Genomic DNA, 21,610 nt, shown 5'->3' with positions numbered 1-21,610 from the left:
TGAAGAAATTGAATCTCTTTACAAGAATCAAACTTAAAAGCTTGTAACATTGCCTAAGGGATAGAAAGTGGTAGGCTACAAATGGGTATTCAAGAAAAAGGCACTCCAGGGGTTGAAGTGCCTCAATATAAGGCATGGTTGGTAGCAAAAAACTTTACTCAGAGGGAGGGGATTAACTTTAATAAAGTGTTTTCTCTAGTTATGAAGTGTAGTTCTATCAGATTCTTACTTGTTATGGTTACTCTTCATGATTTAGAGCTTGAGCAACTAGATGTGAAGACAACATTTTTGCATGGTGAGTTGGAGGAGCAAATTTATATGAGTTAGCCTGAGGAATTTTTCATTCCAGGAATGGAAAACCATGTTTGCTTGCTTAAGAAGTCTTTGTATGGTCTGAAACAGTCCCTTAAGCAGTGGTACAAAAGATTTGATACATTCATGATTCGTAATGGTTTTATTTGTAGTTTATATGACAATAGTGTGTATCATAAGAAGCTTTCAAATGATTCCTTTGTTTATTTACTATCGTATGTGGATGACATGCTTATTGCTGCTAAAAGCATGTCACAAATTAACATTATGAAAAAGTAGTTGAGTGATGAGTTTGAGATAAAGGATTTGAGTGCTGCAAAGAAGATATTGAAAATGAAAATTACCAAAGATAAAAGTGTTAGGAAGCTTTTCTTGTTTCAACAGGCCTATATTGAGAAAGTGCTTAAGCGTTTCAACATGAATAATGCTAAGCCTGTGACTATTTCGTTTGCTATCCATTTCAAGTTATCTACAGATATGTCACCAAAAACGGATAAGAAGATAGATCTCATGTCCAGTGTTTCCTATTCAAGTGCTGTTGGTAGCATCATGTATGTTATGGTTTGCACCCGACCTGACATTTCACATGCAATTAGTGTTGTGAGTAGATATATGGCGTGTCCTACGAAAGAGCATTGGCAAGCAGTAAAATAGATTCTAAGGTATTTAAAGGGTACTACAGATGTTGGTTTGATATTTGATAGGGCCAAGATGAGTGATTCAGTTATTGGCTGTATGAATTAGATTTTGCTGGGAACTTAGACAAGAGGAGATCTCTAACAGGTTATTTATTTACTCTCTCTGGAAGTGCTCTCAGTTGGAAGGCAACATTGCAAGCTACAATTGCTTTGTCTACTATAGAGGCTAAATATATGGCTTTAGTGAAGACAGTAAAGGAAGTTTTCTGGTTATAGGGTTTGGCGGGTGATGCATGCATTTTATATCATCATTTAGGTATAATTTTGCACCTAATTTACTCTTGTTTATATCTTTTACTGTAGATATTAGTCTATATTTAGTTAATTTTGGTTTTTTACACTTCTTAGTTTAATTTTTGAGATTTATTTATTTTATAGGTTAAATTTGGAGAATTCTGGTGATATTTTGATCAGAGCAGCCATTTGGAGGAAATTAGGGTTGAATTGCAAAATTTTGAAGTTGAGTTAAAGAAATAGAAAGTTGCACAACCTATGACACAACCTGTGTCACAGGTTGTGTCATTGTCAAATATGAAGCTTTTCTTAAGCAGAAAGTTACACAACATGTAACACAAGGCGTAACATAACCGATTCAGCTTGTGACATTTTAACGAAAACTATTGATGTGGCACTTTTGCTTCTTTGATTTAATACATCATTTCTCCAGAATCTTCTGTCTTTTAACGCATTCTAGGGCAGACCTCTGAACTATATATACACATCTTTTTCTCTCTCTTACCACAAGAAGAAAATTAGGAAATTTTGCAAGAGAGAGAAGAAGAAAGAGGAGCACGTGAGAACGGGTTGCAGCAGCTGAACGGGATGCCTTTTTCAATGTTCCAGCAGCAGTTTCTATGCCATTTTCACTAAGTTTTCCATCCTTTAACTTAGATTTTCATTTCTTCATCATTTCTCTGCTTGGGTTTGTCTTGAAATCATGATTTGTGAGTAGAACTTTGAGATTCTAAAGATGGGTCTGTAAATATTGCTTTGTATTGTGGTTTTTGAACTGATTTAATCATTTAAATGAGATTTGCTATATTTTTATTTATTGCTTGTGAGCTTGTTGCCTTACTTGATGAAAGGGTCCTCATTAAGTTAAGTTTTAATCCTTAACAGATGGATTGAAAAGTGAATATTTGGGATAGATAATCTTACAATAAACTTAGTTTTCTTGGTGTTAGAGATAAGCTAAGAGGATTAAAGGGACTTTTAAAATCAATTAGAGCTTTAATTGGATTTTTGTGAAGTTTGAAATACCATGAAAATAGGGTTTGATTTGATGAATACCAACTTTGAAATGCTTGAGAAAGGTTTCAAAGAACTAAGAATTGATTTCCCTCAATATTGCAATTCTCATGTGTTTGGCTAAATTGGGGATAAACCACATGCAAACAATATTGAAAACCCTATCTCTAGAATCACTTTAATTTTTATTGAAGTTAGATTTAATTCCTCCCAATTTGATAATTAGTAATTTCAATTCAAATTTTAGTCATCTAGTTTAGTTAGTTTAATTAATTACTGTAGATATTAGTCTATATTTAGTTAATTTTGGTTTTTTACACTTCTTAGTTTAATTTTTGAGATTTATTTATTTTATAGGTTAAATTTGGAGAATTCTGGTGATATTTTGATCAGAACAGCCATTTGAAGGAAATTAGGGTTGAATTGCAAAATTTTGAAATTGAGTTAAAGAAACAGAAAGTTGCACAACCTATGACACAACCTGTGTCACAGGTTGTGTCATTGTCAGATATGAAGCTTTTTTTAGGCAGAAAGTTACACAACATGCAACACAAGGCGTAACATAACCGATTCAGCTTGTGACGTTTTAATGAAAACTGTTGATGTGGCACTTTTGCTTCTTTGATTTAATACATCATTTCTCCAGAATCTTCTGTCTTTTAACGCATTCTAGGGCAGACCTCTGAACCATATATACACATCTTTTTCTCTCTCTTACCACAAGAAGAAAATTAGGAAATTTTGCAAGAGAGAGAAGAAGAAAGAGGAGCACGTGAGAACGGGTTGCAGCAGCTGAAGGGGATGCCTTCTTCAATGTTCCAGCAGTAGTTTCTATGCCATTTTCACTAAGTTTTCCATCCTTTAACTTAAATTTTCATTTCTTCATCATTTCTCTGCTTGGGTTTGTCTTGAAATCATAATTTGTGAGTAGAACTTTGAGATTCTAAAGATGGGTCTATAAATATTGCTTGGTATTGTGGTTTTTGAACTGATTTAGTCATTTAAATGAGATTTGCTATATTTTGATTTATTGCTTGTGAGCTTGTTGCCTTACTTGATGAAAAGGGTCCTCATTAAGTTAAGTTTTAATCCTTAACAGATGGATTGAAAAGTGAATATTTGGGATAGATAATCTTACAATAAACTTAGTTTTCTTGGTGTTAGAGATAAGCTAAGAGGATTAAAGGGACTTTTAAAATCAATTAGAGCTTTAATTGGATTTTTGTGAAGTTTGAAATACCATGAAAATATGGTTTGATTTGATGAATACCAACTTTGAAATGTTTGAGAAAGGTTTCAAAGAACTAAGAATTGATTTCCCTCAATATTGCAATTCTTATGTGTTTGGCTAAATTGGGGATAAACCACATGCAAACAATATTGAAAACCTTATCTCTAGAATCACTTTAATTTTTATTGAAGTTAGATTTAATTCCTCCCAATTTGATAATTAGTAATTTCAATTCAAATTTTAGTCATCTAGTTTAATTAATTATTTGATTTGGCTTAAATTCCTCAAGTACCAATTTTAATTTTGAATTTCATTACCAATATCTTTGAAATTTAACAATTCTAATTAGCTTATTCCTTTAATTCCAAGTTAAGCACAATTCCCTGTGGGAATGATATTTTTAAAACTATACTACTATGATCTGTGCACTTGTGGAAGCTATTTTCAACTATACTACTAGAAAATGTTACGAATTGTGGAGATTGAATGGACTTGTATTGATTAAAAGTTTTGGTGGTTGAATTGGTGAAGTGTATCATTATTGGGAGTGTTTTTCTATAAGTAAAATTTTCGTTTTTTTACAAATACTGCCGGCACTCTGCCGAAATTTTTTCAGAATTTGCAGAAAAATAAAATTGGTTAAAAATTTTACATAGCTTTTCAACTTCAATTAAATGTTTTTAATTCCTACAAAAAATGCTCACCACTTCCAAAAAGTAAAAATTGTTTTAAAATCCCTTGTAATATATTTAATGGGTTATCGGTAGATGGAGTCGGTAATTCATTAGGTATACTACAGGATCATGTTATGCCTTACAGAGGGTTAAGGTGTGACATGATAGGTGTCAAAGGGTAGGCAATATTTCAAAGAGAGATGAGATGCCCCAACAATCCATATTAGAAGTTGAATTATTTGATGTGTGGGGAATTGATTTCATGGGGCCATTTCCATCCACATATGGAAATAAATATATCTTAGTAGAGGTAGACTATGTGTCTAAATGGGTAGAAGCTATTGCTACACCTACCAATAATGCAAAAGTTGTGGTGAAATTTCTGAAAAAATTTGTTTTAACTAGATTTGGTGCCCCACGTGCCATAATCAGTGATGGTAGTAGCCATTTTGCAACCACCAATTTGAAAAGCTAATGAGAAAGTATGGGGTAAAGCATAGGATTACCACACCATATCATCCTCAAACAAATGGCCAAGTAGAAGTTACAAATAGAGAACTTAAGCAAATCTTGGAGAAAACTGTCAGCAAGTCTAAAAAAGGTTGGTCCTTTAAGTTAGATGACACTCTTTGGGCATATAGAACAACCTTTAAAACTCCCATAGGAACTACACCTTATAGGTTAGTTTTTGGAAAATCATGCCATTTGCCCATAGAGTTAGAACATAAAGCTTATTGGGCCATAAGAGCAATCAATTTTGATTTATAAATTGCTGGACAGAAAAAGTTATTGCAACTTGATGAGTTAGAAGAATTGAGACTTGATGCTTATGAAAATGCTAGGATATATAAAGAAAAAACTAAAAATGGCATGATAAGCATATCAAGAAAAAATACTTTAAAGAAGGAGATTCGGTGCTCTTATTCAATTCAAGGTGTTGAAATTTTTTCTAGGAAAACTAAAATCAAGGTGGTCAGGAGCATTTAAAGTTGTGAATGTTTTCCCTCATGGTGCTGTGGAAATTTTTGGTAAAAAATCTATTAATTTCAAAGTAAATTGGCAAAGGTTGAGGCATTATTCAGTTGGTGAATCAATTGAGAAGATAACAACCTGCTATCTTTCTCATTCTCCATGAGATTTTGGTTGAGTAAAGTCAAGCTAAAGTCCTAAACTTAGCATTTCTAGGTGTAACCCACGATTTTTTATTGATTCTTTATTTCTTTCATATTTTTGTTTTGAGTTTTCTATACTCTTTATTCAAATTTTGACATTGTTCTGATTTTCTTATGCAGATGGGATACAATTCATTGCAAGCAAATAAGCACTTGTCATTCTGTTTTTGTTCTAGTTTTAAATTTCAATTTTAAATTTTAGTTTTAAATTTGTTTCTTTGTACTTTTTATCTTTCTATGGTTGAATATTTACTGGTTGGTTTTGCAGGATTCATTGCTCATTTTATTGATCTTAAGAGGAAGTTTTTCTAAACTCTGTCATCTTGGTTTAAAAAGAAAATCAATTGAATGTGGATGTGTGAATTGGTGCTTTGTAAATTTTTAATGAATGTTTGATGAATACAGCAGGTTGAGGAATTAGAACTCATGTTATGAAGGTCTGATCACTTGAACTTTAATTTGTCTCAATTTTCCAGGTATTGTGCAACTTTGTCAAATTTGGACAGAAAGTTACACAACCCCCAACACAACCAATTTTGGTTTGTGTCGTAGCTTGTGTTTACTGGACACCAATTTGGACAAAAAGTTTCACAACTTGCAGCATAATTGATTTTGGCTTATGTCGCAGCTTATGTTCACTGGGCGCAATTTTGGACAGAAAGTTGCATAACTTGCATACCTATATTCTAACTTGTGTTATTTAATGGGTTTTGCAAGTTGACAACCCAATTCACCAGAATGAGCCCGTGTCTAAACTCTTCAGCCCACCTGATTTCTAAGCCATTTTTACTTTTCATTTTAAGGCCTTACCCATACTTACTAAAATAGAGCCCAAAGCCCATTACCATTTTTTTACCAAAAGCCTACACCTAATTAACAAAGCCCAACCCCATAACCCATATCCAAAGCCCCTCAATTTTAATCCCTAACCCGAAACCCATACCGGACACCCATAATCCCTACTACCCCCTTCTTTCTCTCACTATAACCGGCGACACAACCCACGCCACTCCCTTTCCTTCCCTCATGCCACAATCTCCGCCACCCATGACCACCATTCTTCCATTATTTCTTCTCCTCCTTCTTCACATTCTTCTTTTCTATTATTAACTTCTTTTCTTCTATGCCCTATTCCTATTCTCCACCATGGCTGATTCACCATTATCTTTCAAAGACTCACCTCCCCATTCTTCCCACCCCGCACCACAACCTCCACCCACCCACTCAATGGGAACAGGTGACGCACTGACAGCCCATTCTGGTGATGCCGCTTCTGCCCTTACTCTTGCTACGTACCAGAAGAAGAAAGATGAAAATATAAAGCCACACAAAACCATAAGTAGCACGAAGAGAAAGGAACCCGAACCCACCACCCAACCTCAATCAACCCAGCAGCCTACTTCTGTCATCTCCGATGCTTGAATTGGTATCCCGAAATTAGCTGTAAAGCGACTAGGGAAGTTCTTAGGTATACACTCTGTTCCTTCCTCTGTCACTACTGATAAACAATGGGTGTTACCTTCTGCTGAGATGAAGAAAATTAAGAAAAGAATTGAAAGTAAAAAAATTATTCAGACTCGGTATTTGGATGTTTATACACTTAAGTATCTGAATATCTATGATGAAATGCAAACTTTGTTAGATACTTTAGGTTGGGTCAGATTTGTTCACAAGCAGGAATTAGTGTACCCCACATTAGTGCAAGAATTTGTGTTCATTGTCTACAAATGCACATAAATATGAATTGGATCATAAGTTGATAATGAACTTTAGATGTATGGGTCAAGATAGGGTACTGTCAATTGATGACTTTCATCATATATTCGGGTTCCCTACTGATGGTTTGATTAGAATGCCTACCAGTAAACAGGAGTATAATGGCCATGAATTCTGGAAACAAATTGCCCCTTTAGGAGGAATTTTCAGACTTGGGCACAGTAAGGCCTGTAAAATTGAGAATCACTCTTTGAGGTTGCTTCAGAGGTTAATTGCAAACACAATTTTAGGAAGAGGAGTTAGTGTTGGCACAATGTCCTATGATGACCTATTTTTCTTGTGGTGTGCCAAAACTGGTAGAAAAGTCTCACCTGGTTATTATTTTTGCTGCCATGTGCTACACCAAGCTACTAGGGGTACTGGTAAGATTGTGTTTGGAGGTTTGATCACACCCATTGCACACTATTTTGGTTTTAACCCTCAAGTTCATAGGTGTGCCGCTATCACAACTAGATTGCTATATTTGGATGGACCTCACTTGGCCAACCAAAAAATTTTTGTTAAAATGAGACCACATAGCTTTATGAGATTCTAACACCAGCAGCAACACCACCAGGTTCCCCTACTGTAATTAGTTCCTCTACACCATCTGAGCAACCTACTGAGCAGCCCTCTACATAACCTCCACGTCAAGCTCCACCAGCTGCACAATCTACTTCATCAGCAGCTTATGGTCCTTCCATGGCAATCCTCCTGACATTCATAGAAAATCTCAATGATGAGATATACTCCTTTCGCCAGATGATAGATGTATCTTTTCAGACATTAAGGGATTTAGCAGATATCTATTTGGACAGGAGTGCTGAAATGCAAGATGAGTTGAAAGCCATGTCAGTTAAGCTAGAGCAGATAGAAACTAACTAGGTACTCATTCTGAGCATCATTTCCCCACAGCAACCACCACCTCTACCAAATGGCAAGGGCAAAGGAGTTGTCATTCGTGACTGAACAACTTTTAGTTTTAGTTTACATATTCCATGTTTTTATTTAGATGCTTAATTAATTAGTGTTTTTAGCGACTTGTTTAGTTAGTATTTTGCTTGTGTTTTTATTTGAAATATTTGCTTATTCAGTATTTTTAGTTGCTTATAAGTACATTTTTCTTTTTTATTTTGAATCTTTAATGCTTTGCTCGCTTTTGATATGCTACTTTGAAATTTCACTTGATGAATGGATATCTCATGGTTATATTTTTGAGCTTAACCTCCATATTTCAACCTTTTGAGTTTAATTGCTTTCATGGATTCCATTCCCCTGTTTCTTTTGCAATGAGTGCAGCAGCTGTCTAAATTTTATTTAATTAAATTGGTTGTATCTTCACTGAGGTAACACTCCCTATCCCAATCTGTGTCATCTTAAGTCCAATAACAGCATTTGAGTGAGCCTCTTGAATTTATTTTATGGCCAAATTATCCCATTCCTTGCATTCTTTTGACATTGAGGACAATGTCCATTCTGAGTATGGGAGAGAGGGTAAATTTTTTACAAAAATTATTTTTCCTTTTCATTTGCATATAGTGACATACTCATTCATTAATTCATACTTGTACATACTCATACATATTCACTGCATATAGCTTCATATACTTAACTATACACACTTAGTTGCATATAGGTTCATTATACATTCATACATTCATGCATTTCATTTATTCATTTAAAAAAAATTTTTGGATTTAAACTAGTTTTTAGAATTTCAGAAGTTGCTTATTCAAGCAATCTAACTTGCCTCTAGATGGTTAGTGGAATGAAAGTTTTCAGCTAGGTACAAAGTCTTAAGCATTATTCTTTCTCTTATTTAATAGCTAAAAATTAATATATTCATCTAGGTATCCAGATTCTAATTAGTTATTTTGAGTTCTTAAGTGTCTGAATAATTCTTTAAGGAAGAAAATGGTTATTGCTATCTTACCATTCCTAGAACAAACATCTTAGATCTTTCAAAAAGAAATTTTTAACTTGCATTTGATAAGAATATGATTTAGGCATTCCTTTATATTTTAAATCTCATATTTAGCCTTAACCTACCTTAATTTCATTTCAACCCTTGCAAACCCCCTTGAACCTTAATTCCCTAATTTCTTTGAAACCCAAATCATTTACCTAGCCATAAACCTAAACACTACCACCCATTTATGAGAATAATATTTTAGCAATTAAGTGCATTTAAAATTTTTTTTGAAGATGATAGATAAAAAATAAAATATGATAAAAAAAAACTTAGAAGATTGAAACATCTTGAAAAATGCTAGAGTAATTGTGAAAAGCTGATTTAAAAAAAAAAGTCACCAAATTATTCCAAAGGTAATTTTGGGTGTGACATGAAATAGGGATAAGTACAAAATAAAAAAAAAAAGTAGTCCCTCTATATAATCATAGAAGTAAGCTAGCACTTGATATTCACCGTGAATTTCTTTTCTCTTGAGTTAAAAAAAATATTATTAAAAAATTTATATATAAAAAAAATTGAAATAAAAAAAGAAGAAAAAGAGAATATTTAATGCACTTTAAGTTTCATGATTAGTATTATTATTCTCATATTTTATTTTCCTTATTCTCTTTCTTTGTTAACCACAATTTTACCCTATTTGACCCCATTACAACCCTTAAAAAGACCTAATGATTCTTTGAAAAATGCTTGTTATATTAGTGGAGTTAGATCTTTTATGCTTGCATATGGGTTTGGCAATATAATCCTCCATATATTACTCACCGTCTATTTGAGACATATTGGCTATCTATTTCTTTTAGGTTTGTTTAGGCACAATTGACTCTTGTAGCTGGTTGGTATTTGTTGCTTGGGATGATTGGTTAATTTTTAGCTTTTCTGTAATTATTTAGAGTGATTGCTTCATTCTTTGTGCTTTGCTTGTGGGAATTTGGAATGTTAGTGGCTAGAAGTAAGTTAGTGGTTTGAATTAGTGATTTTTGTGTTTTCAAAGACTGATTGTCACACCCCGGCTTAGGGGGCCCCAGCTCAAGCCCCTCTATGGGTGGCCTTCTTGCCAGCGTACCCTTCTAGAGGCCGGACCTGCGACTCACAAGGTACTGTCCGCTTTGTGGAATTAAATCCCTTCGCCCTGCAGAGCTAGGATTCGAACCCTTATCACTCACGGGTTTGCTTCGCCTCTCACCAATTGAGCAATTGGTGAGAAGCTCGCGAGTGATAAGGTTCGAATCTCAGCAGGCGAAGGATTTAATCCACAGCGACAAGACTCAGACCAGAAGAAGTCACCCAGAGGCTTGAGCGCCTTGCCGGTGTGACAACAAAAAGGCGCCTTTTATTGTCACACCGGCAGGGGCCCCACCAAGCCCCTCTATGGGTGGCCTTCTTGCCGTGCCCTTCTAGAGGCCTGACTGACTCACAAGGTACTGTCCGCTTTGTGGAATTAAATCCCTTCGCCCTGCAGAGCTAGGATTCGAACCCTTATCACTCACGGGTTTGCTTCGCCTCTCACCAATTGAGCTGCGCCTTTTTATTGTCACACCAGGCCCAGCTCAAGCCCCTCTATGGGTGGCCTTCTTGCAGCGTGCCCTTCTAGAGGTGGACTGCGACTCACAAGGTACTATCCGCTTTGTGGAATTAAATCCCTTCGCCCTGCAGAGCTAGGATTCGAACCCTTATTGGTGAGAGGCGAAGCAAACCCGTGAGTGATAAGGGTTCGAATCCTAGCTCTGCAGGGCGAAGGGATTTAATTCCACAAAGCGGACAGTACCTTGTGAGTCGCAGGTCCGGCCTCTAGAAGGGTACGCTGGCAAGAAGGCCACCCATAGAGGGGCTTGAGCTGGGGCCCCCTAAGCCGGGGTGTGACAATGCTTGTCACGACCCAGGGATGGGGTTGGGACGTGCTTGTTCAACCAGCTACGCACTGGGGTGGAAACTTCGTGTCCCACATCGGAAACGGGAAGAAAAGATTTGGGCCATATATGTGGGAGCCTTCCTCACCTGGTCAGCGCGCTTTTGGGAATGAAACCTCCCAAGGGACAAATCCGTGAGGCCCATGGGCCAAAGCGGACAATACTAACTGGAGAAGGATCGGATCGTTACATTTGGTATCAGAGCTGGACTCCCTCTAGTACGGTGTGTGGTGCGAGGACGCACCAAGCGGAAGTTGGTGGGCTTGTCACGACCCAGGGATGGGGTTGGGACGTGCTTGTTCAACCAGCTACGCACTGGGGTGGAAACTTCGTGTCCCACATCTAAACGGAAGAAAAGATTTGGGCCATATATGTGGGAGCCTTCCTCACCTGGTCAGCGCGCTTTTGGGAATGAAACCTCCCAAGGGACAAATCCGTGAGGCCCATGGGCCAAAGCGGACAATACTAACTGGAGAAGGATCGGATCGTTACACTGATTCTATTCCCTTCCAAATGAGTTTTAATGTAATTTTGCTTGGGAATAAGCAAGAGTTTGAGTATGGGGAAATTTGATGCATGTATTTTATATCATCATTTAGGTATAATTTTGCACCTAATTTACTCTTATTTATAGCTTTTACTGTAGATATTAACCTATATTTAGTTAATTTTGTCTTTTAACACTTAGTTTAATTTTTGGGATTTATTTGTTTTATAGGTTAAATTTAGAGAATTCTGATAATATTTTGATCAGAGCAGCCATTTGGAGGAAATTAGAATTGAATTGCAAAATTTTAAAGTTGAGTTAAAGAAATAGAAAGTTGCACAGCCTATGGCACAACCTGTGTCGCAAGTTGTGTCGTTGTCAGATATGAAGCTTTTCTTAGGCAAAAAGTTACACAATTTGCAACACAAGGCGTAACACAACCGATTCAGCTTGTGACGTTTTAATGAAAACTGTTGATGTGGCACTTTTGCTCTCTGATTTAATACATCATTTTCTCGAGAATCTTTTGTCTTTTAACCCATTATAGGGCAGTCCTTTGAACCATATATAAACATCTTTTTCTCTCTCTTACCACAAGAAGAAAATTAGGAAATTTTGTAAGAGAGAGAAGAAGAAAGAGGAGCACGTGAGAATGGGTTGCAGCAGCTGAAGGGGACGCCTCCTTCAACGTTGCAGTAGCAGTTTCTTCACCATTTTCACTGAGTTTTCTGTCCTTTAACTTAGATTTTCATTTCTTCTTCATTTCTCTACTTGAGTTTGTCTTGAAATCATGATTTGTGAGTAGAACTTTGAGATTCTAGAGATGGGTCTATAAATATTACTATGTATTGTGATTTTTGAACTGATTTAGTCATTTAAATGAGATTTGCTGAATTTTCATTTATTGCTTATGAGCTTGTTGCCTTACTTGATGAAAGGGCCCTCATTAAGTTAAGTTTTAATCCTTAACAAATGGACTGAAAAGTGAATAATTGAGATAGATAATCTTGCAATAAACTTAGTTTTCTTGGTGTTAGAGATAAGCTAAGAGGATTAAGGAGACTTTTAAAATCAATTAGAGCTTTAATTGGGTTTTTGTCAAGTTTGAAATACGTGAAAACATGGTTTGATTTGATGAATACCAACTTTGAAATGCTTGAGAAAGGTTTCAAAGAACTAAGAATTGATTTCCTTCAATATTGCAATTCTCATGTGTTTGGCTAAATTGAAGATAAACCACATGCAAACAATATTGAAAACCCTATTTCTAGAATCACTTTAATTTTTATTGAAGTTAGATTTAATTACTCCCAATTTGATAATTAGTAATTTCAATTCAAATTTTAGTCATATAGTTTAATTAGTTTAATTAATTGTTTGATTTGGCTTAAATTCCTCAAGTACCAATTTTAATTTTGAATTTAATTACCAATATCTTTAAATTTTGACAATTCTAATTAGCTTATTCCTTTAATTCCAATTTAAGCACAATTCTCTGTGGGAACGATATTTTTAAAACTATATTACTGTGACTCGTGCACTTGCGAAAGCTATTTCACAGTAACATCAGCGGGTGATCTTGGATTGATACAAAACAAACTAATAGTGTTTTGTGACAGCCAGAGTACAATACATCTCACAAAAAATCAGATGTACCATGAGCAAATTAAGTACATTGATGTCAGATATCACTTCATTCGAGATATTATATCTCAGGGGACTGTAGTTAGCAAAAAGTCTCTACACATGATAATCCAACAAATATGATGATTAAGGGAGTCCTAGTCAGCAAGTTTAGGCATGGTAGGTGTTTGCAGTACTCAGTAGTGCCCTTGCGATGGCATATGGCAAGACAGAGAGTTTTATAGTTATTTTGTTGGTAATGGGGGAAATTCAAGCCCAGTGAAAGAATTGTTATTTTTATGTGGCTTGAATTTTAGATATGTCTTCATGGACTCGAATTGTGACATGACCTAAAAGTTTCGTGTTGCGACCCGATTGTCATAAAAAATGAGATCTGTGGTGGTAGCAGAGGGAAAGGGCCAAATGGACCAGTATAAATATTGTAATATTCTACCATTTACAGTAGAGTTATAAGATATTCGGGAAACATACCAAGGTTAGGGTTTGAGAGTTTCGAGTGATTGGATCTTGCTCTTTTTATCATGGTGCAACTTTTTCTCTTATTTTACCCATGGATGTGGACCTTACAGTTGAACCATGTTAAATCCTGTGTATTTTTCTTTGCTTTTCTATACTGTGTAATTATGCAATTTATGTGTGCCTTAGATTTGCGTGCTTATTATATCGTTAGAATAGATGGTACCATAGAGCAAGCTATGAGAAAGGTGAAGGCTAATTACATTACCTGTTTCAAAGTCGCAGGTGATCTCATCCCACGAGCAGCAATCTGTGCCCTCTTTCCAAGACTCTGTCTTGGGATATGGCTTGGTGTAAGGGAAATCCGATACCCAGGGAGAGGCATCAGTTCTAATGGAAAAGGTTTTCTTGAATTGGAGCAAGGCAAGACTCTGGTCATGTTGGCACAACATTGCTGAAGATGAGGAATTGAAAGAAAAAGATAGAGAAGAAAGAAGCATGAAAATGAAATTGAAACAAAAGGAAGCTGAGAAAGTGAGCAAGCCATGGTAGACTTCTCGTTTTCGTGGAGAAATTTAGAAGTGGAAGTGGAAAGCTAAATTTTAAAATTGAGATGAGAAAGATGTGTTTGAGTATTGCTATTTATAATCCCATGGATGAATTTGCATATTATCAGATGTTAGTTTCTAGTCTTTCTTTTCCTTTAAACAATTTCTTGACTCGTCTATTCTAATAACAATGACTTCACTCATTTATACTGCTTATTATATAGTTTAAGCAATTGATTATTTCATGTCATACAGCCATGTATTGGCTGTTTTGTAATAAAGTCATGTTTTTGAAGAGAAATAATGTTTAATTTAATAAAGTAATTAATAGGTATTATACTGTTGCTTAAACCTTTGTAATGCATAAAGAAATGTGTATAGAGTTCGTACTACTTAGAATTCTTTAATCTTCTCCATAACTATAAAGTAAAGAAAACTAATGGTTTACTATAGTATGGTATTAAAATTAATAAATTGATCTTAATTGAGGGAATTGAGAATCAGTAAAATATTAACAAATTATGTAAGTAACAAACTATTCTGGGCTCCAATTGATGAAAAATATGTCTTTTTAAAGTGCTGTCCCCAAACCAAAACATGGTCTGGGCTCTCTCAATTTTCAATTGAAGCCTTCAATTTAAACTACACAGGCTGGACTCTGTTGGACTCTCAGGCACACCCCCAAAGGGTCAAGAACATGCCAAGCCCAACAAACTCAAGACACTTGCTAATGCTCTGCGGCCTCACCATGTGTAAATCTAAAAGAAATGTATAAAAATAATCAACAACATATAATTAAGGCCAATGGGAAATGGAACTCAGACCAAACATGAATGTAATGTTTGGGAATATCACTTCCCGAAGGGTCCGCAAAAACAACCAAATGTATACAAGCACATAATATAGTTGATTGCTTCTGTAAAGACAAGTGGTTGAGGCAAAAATCTTGGAATGGTTTGGTTTTGATTCGAACCTATCCACCCAAGTGGCGAAAAAAAGAAAAGATATTTATTAGTTAAATGAAATGATAATTAATTTCTAATTTTTCAGTTATGCCATGTTTAATTATTATTTAAATAGAAAAGATTACTAATAAACTTCCATACATTAGGCCAATTTTGAAAGGAACTCAGTCTAAACATTACAACATCAAATTAGACAGAGTTTCCACACCAATTCCCAAGGAATATAATTGTGGAAAATCTTTATTTATCACGAAAACAACAGAAAGGAAGAAGTAACAACAAAAACTTCAATCAATAATTCTGACTCCAGATTTGTCCTTGACTCCAGAGCTGCTATTCTGATCCATGCTATTGCTATAAATAGACTTCCTGCACAATTCATCTCAGACTGCATCTCCATTTGGCAGTAAGTCCATCATCTAATTATTCTTCACGTACCTGACAAGGTAGATAATTCACCACAAGAGAAATAAAAAATGTATAAATTTTATGCCAAATGGATAATTACTTACAATTATATTGACACAAGCTCATAGTTCTACTTCTTAACAGAAAAATAAGGTCAAGTATAGTGCCAATTAACAATTAATATGAATAATTAAGAAAAAATTATGTTGATATATGAAGCAGAGATTATGAAAAAAGAAATATCATGAACTATTACCTGAAAACGCTAATTCCATTAGTAAGTTTTTCTTGTATGAACTATTTTAATTTTTGAACCTTCTTGGCTTTTGAATCCCTTCAACCATCCCCACAAACCATGCAGGATTTCTTGTTTTAAACACAACATATCCCATTGCTATACCAAATATTACCCCACATCCATACCCTGCCAATACAGCTTTCCACCCAAATCCGATTTTAGACTCAGAATCATCTTCTTTTGATGCTGCTGATTGTTGGCTCTCCCTGCTGTTACAGTTTTCTAGCGGAAATCCACATAATCCCAAATTTCCTTCATATGAAGTGTTGTCGAATGTGTTGAATTGATTTCCTTCAGGTATGAATCCTTCAAGTCGATTATGTGAAACCCGAAATACTTGTAGAAAGGTCAAATCTACCAATTGCATGGGAATCCTTCCAACAAGAAGATTTGAAGAGAGGTCTAGTGATTCCAAATTGCTCAAATAGCCCAATGATGGTTGAATATTGCCTGTGAGTTGATTGTGAGATAAGTTGAGTTGCTTAAGTGCTTTAAGCTTTCCAATCAACTGTGGGATTTTTCCTGTGAATTTATTACCAGACAAATCAATGGTTGTAAGAAGCGTTTGGATTTTCACCAACTCAATTTCCAATCCTTTGAGTGTCAGACTCACAGAATAATCATAAGAATTATTTGGATCCCGCATGTATTCCATTTTCACATCAGAGTTCACCATTGCTTTGAAATTATCGAAATACTCTGCAGGTAAAGGTCCGCTAAACATGTTACTGGAGAGATCAAAAATTCGTAGCTTTGAGAACGAATAATTGGCAGTGGACCCTTTCACCAAACCATGGAGTTTATTAGATTTTAGAATTAGAATTTGCAGCTTCGAAAGAGTTCCTAGAAAATGAGGGAATGAGTCATCTATATTATTGTTTCCAAGATCTAATATTTCCAAATTTCTGAGGATTTAATCGTTCAGAGTGGAAAAAGCGAATCCATATAGCCGACCAAAAAAATTTGAGATAAAAGCTTAGTTGAGTTGAGTTGAGTTGGAGATGGACAGAGGGATTTTCCTCTGTAATTGATTGCCATTGAAGTTCAAATATCTCAAGCTGCTGCCTACTGAAAATGTTTCGGGGATGGTTCCATGAAACTTGTTCATGCCCAAATGCAACACTGAAAGATTGTTGCTAAAATTTCCCAAACACTGTGGGATGAAGCCGTTCAAAATATTGTTTGACAAGTCAAGAATTTGAAGAGATTTTAGCTTGCAAGTTGCAGGTGAGGCTTCTCCTGTCAAGTTATTGGATGAAAGAATGAGAACAGTCAAGTCCACAAGTTTGAAAATTGAATTTGGAATTGGGACATGCAACTTGTTATTGGACAAATCCATGTTATCTAGACATGAAAGCCTGCCTAATTGGACAGGGATGGGGCCTGTAAACCGATTATTTGATAAAGATAACGATAAAAGTTGTGTGAAGTTCGTAAAATAATTAGGAATTTCACCACTGAGATTGTTGTTATCGAGGTGCAAGGAACGAAGTTGTTTAAAGTTTTCAAATGAAGAGGGAATCTGACCATTAAAATTGTTGTAGGAGAGGTACAATGAGGAGAGTTGCTTAAGGCTTCCAAATGAGGATGAAATTTGACCAGTGAAACTATTATGGGAAAGGTACAGCTCAGTGAGTTGAGTCAACTCACCTAGCAGTTCCAAATTTGAAACTCTAAAGTTGCAGCCGCTGAGACCCAAAGTTTCTAAAGACTTTAAATTTCCGATAAAATCAGTCTAAATATACTGGAATTTTTGTCCATGAAAGATCCAAGTGCCGGAGGGAATTTTTCCAATTATGCCGAGTTAAGGAGCCAGTGAGATGTTCATTGCCCCATAAATCGAGCAATTGGAGGTTTGGTCGTTGAATTATGTTGTCTGGGAATTTCCCTTGCAATTCACAAAACCCGAGAGCAAGTGATGATAAAGAAGAAGAGAGATTCATCAAAGAACTAGGTGCAACTATGGACATGTTTACCATGCTCAAGTCAAGGTCTCTTACCATGGTTAGATTTCTAACAAGCTTTTCAAAAATCATTGGTTCTATAAAACCACCATAAGAATCAATACCAAAATTCCAAGACAGATCAATTGTAACCAATTTGGATAGATGACTGATATCTGGGAATTTTCCGTGCAATCCACAATCGATAAGTCTGAGTGATGTCAAAGAAGAAGACAAATTCATCAAGGAACTAGGTGCGACCAAAGACATGTTTACAAAATTCAAGTCCAATTCTTGCAATTGGGTTAGGTTTTGAGCAAGCTTGTTGAAAATAGTGGTTTCTAGTATCAAAAAATCGTTCCGAGAAAGATCAAGAGACACCAAACCTGACAAATAAGAAATTTCGAAAGGGAATTCGCCCCCAAAATTAGAAGAGCTAAGGTTAAGATACGTCAAATTCAAAAACTGGCCAAACTGAGGTGAAAGGTGAGAATTGTTGAAATCATTGTAGGAGAGGTCGAGGCTTTGGAGATGAAGAAGGAAGAAAAGAGGATTGTTAGAATAGATGGTACCAAAAAGCAAGCTATTAGAAAGGTGAAGGCCAATTACATTACCAGTTTCAAAGTCACAGGTGATCCCATCCCACGAGCAGCAATCTGTGCCCTCTTTCCAAGACTCTGTCTTGGGATAAGGCTTAGGGTGATAAGGGAAATCCGATTCCCGGGGAGAGGCATCACTTCTAATGGAAAAGGTTTTCTTGAATTGGAGCAAGGCAAGACTCTGGTCATGTTGGCACAACATTGCTGAAAATGAGGAATTGAAAGAAAAAGATAGAGAAGAAGAAGCATGAAAATACAAGTGAAATAAAAGGAAGCTGAGAAAGCGAGCAAGCGAACCCATTTTCTTTGAAGGAAATTATGAAACGGAAGTGGAGATGAGAAATATGAGCACAAGCATTGCCATTTATAATGTCACAAGGCAATATCGGCGTTTCACAAGAATTTTTAATCGGCAATATGGCATTCCCTGTGTAATTAAAATGAATATCGTGTGGGTTCGTTTATTATTAGGAATTTTAATTTTTATAACTTTGATTTGACAGTTAATTTTTTTATTAGGGGGAATTTAGAAGAATAAGTTTTATCATTAATGTTAGATATTAGTATTATTTTAACCAAAAAATAAAAATCGTGTTCTCATTAGGCCCAATAATTAGTCCTGATTAGATATTGACAAAAATTTAAGAAGTAAATTAATTTTAATTAGTAAAATTGTTAAAATATATATAATATTACATATTTCTATGTAATATTTATGATTCAATGTAAAATTAATAATATATAAATAATTTTATTTATATATTACATATATACATAAAATAAACTTTAAGAAATATATATTCTTTAGCATTATAAGTTTGAACCCGTATAAGAATGAGTTTAATAATAATTAGATTAAATATTTATATCAAGATTTGTACATAATTAATTAATATATATATATATATAATACACAAATTTATATGTAAATATTTAATTTATATATTATTATTTTTAAAAAAATGAAATTACGAAAATAACTTTTATAATTAATGCAGAATTAAATTAATGCATTAAATATTAATAAATAATAATTTAATGATATTAAAATTATTTTTCCATGTTTATGATATTTCAAATTTAAATTCTAATCAAATACTTTCACTTTCCACTTTTTTAAAAGTAATTAAATTACATAAATTATAATAAAATATTTATTAATTTAACTTAACTATCCTTTATCTCATCTAAGAGAGTAAATAACAAGTGTTAAGAAAAATTTTACAAAATTATTCAATACTTAGTATTTAATGGAAATATATAAAAAATAATTAATACTTGTGATTTCTTAAAATAATAGATAATTATGGATAAAATAACTTTTAAAAAAGGATATATAAAAAATTGTTTAAATAAAAAATTGTTTAAATAAACTAATTACATAGAAATATGTAATATGAAGAAGAGTTTAAATAAACTAATTATTTTACTTTTTTTTTAAATTTTTATAAAATTACTATATAAAGAATATCTCAAAATAATATATATGTTATCTTCAGGTTAAAATATTTATTTTTTAAAAAATATATTTTTTTTCATTAATTTAATTTTAGACTAAAATTAAATCTAATTAGCTCAATTTAAGCGACTCAGTATCAAATCAAATCATATAAATAATTAGACAAGACCCAGCCCAAGGCACACGCCCTTTGTTTTTGCTCCTCTTTCTATTTTCCCCTTAAAGACAAGACAATGACTTTTGAGTCGTCTAGAAAATTCCAATATCAAAAAGACTTTTCTTCGTGTAAAACGAAAATTGTGTGGGGTTTGAATAAGATTATATTCATAGTGTATTCGGTTAGACAATTAAAAGTCGTATTCACATTGAAAACTTTCATAATGTGTTACATTACACTTACGTAAATAGTACATATATAATTTATGTCATGATGATGAAAAAATTGTGTTCATCATATTCATCTATATATATATAATTTTTCATAAATTTATATTCAAACTAAACTTCAAATACTTTTATGGATATGTTAAATAATTCAATACTATGTTTAGATTAAGGAATTTGATCCTATAGATTTAGATTTAGACTAAATACAATATTTAAAGATTCTAAATGAAAATAAATTTGATCCAAATTAATATGAAACATACACAAAAGTTTACAAATTAATGCCGTCTGTTTAAGTAATTAACTTAAAATTATGCCACTTGTCACCCAATTGTCATTATGTTTCGCTGCTTTATACAAGCCAATAATGCCATTTATCAAATGATATCGATTAATTGATATGCTGTATGACAAATGATATTGATTAATTGATATACAAATAAAAATATACATATAATGATTATTTGAAATTCATTTAGGTCAATTTATCTTTTTAATTTTTAAAATTTGGATTAAAAAGTGATATTGAACATTAATCTTGCTTTTTTTTTTATCCGATAATAAGTATATTTGAACTAATTAAAAAAATACAAATAATTTATTATTTATTAAATTTTAAAATTTAATAAAATTTATTAATACCAGAAAAAAAAATTCATTCCTCGCTTCTGTTAGATATTTAATATAGTAAAATCTCTGTCTTTTCATTGTCTGATTTCAGTAATTTAATTATTCTTTACATAATTATATTTTTATTTTTATTTTTTTGAAAATCTTGTTGTTTATATTTGACAAATGGTTTGTCAAATTTCATCTATTTACGAGAATAAGTATATATTGTATTTCAACAAATAGATGTCCCTATAAAAGAATCATTGCTGGCTACTAATCACAATTTAAAAATAATATATTAATTAATTTATTTATTTATTTACGCTTAAAATAAAATTATAATTAATTAAAAATTTTATCATTAACGAAATTTTATAATACAATTATAAAAATATAAAACACAAAAATATATATAAATTTATATTATTAAAATAATAAATAATTTATGCAATACACGAGTAAAATATTAGTAATACATGATGAGGTCAAAAACTAAAGATTTAAAATAACTATTTTTACATTATTATTTCAAATCTATCTCACTGTAATCAAATATATTAGTTTCACATAATATCACAACTTTTAGTTATTTTTATGAAATTTTTTTATTAGCTAAACAAAACAATAGATCTTTTAAATTTATGAATTTTAAATTTTAAATTAAATATTTAAAATCTAAATTTCAAATCCAAATTCTAAAATCCGAATGTAACCTAATAGTATTTTGAATTGCTTATCACCTAATAAATTTGCCTTGATTTAGAAAGAATTCTTTTATAATTTACAAATAATTTTTTTAATAAAAAAAATTAAGATAATGAAAATTCAAACCTAG

The 21,610-nt window shown here is 33.4% G+C and overlaps 1 pseudogene; it reads right to left on the bottom strand.

Moving 5' to 3' along the window:
* Window positions 1-15,209: 15,209 nt before the first annotated feature.
* LOC131172574 (receptor-like protein 9DC3) lies at window positions 15,210-18,664 on the bottom strand (annotated as a pseudogene).
* Window positions 18,665-21,610: the final 2,946 nt, after the last annotated feature.

This window comes from Hevea brasiliensis, chromosome 14 (assembly GCF_030052815.1).
Source record: "Hevea brasiliensis isolate MT/VB/25A 57/8 chromosome 14, ASM3005281v1, whole genome shotgun sequence".
Taxonomy (NCBI): domain Eukaryota; kingdom Viridiplantae; phylum Streptophyta; class Magnoliopsida; order Malpighiales; family Euphorbiaceae; genus Hevea; species Hevea brasiliensis.
This window is presented reverse-complemented; position numbering and strand designations above follow the sequence as displayed.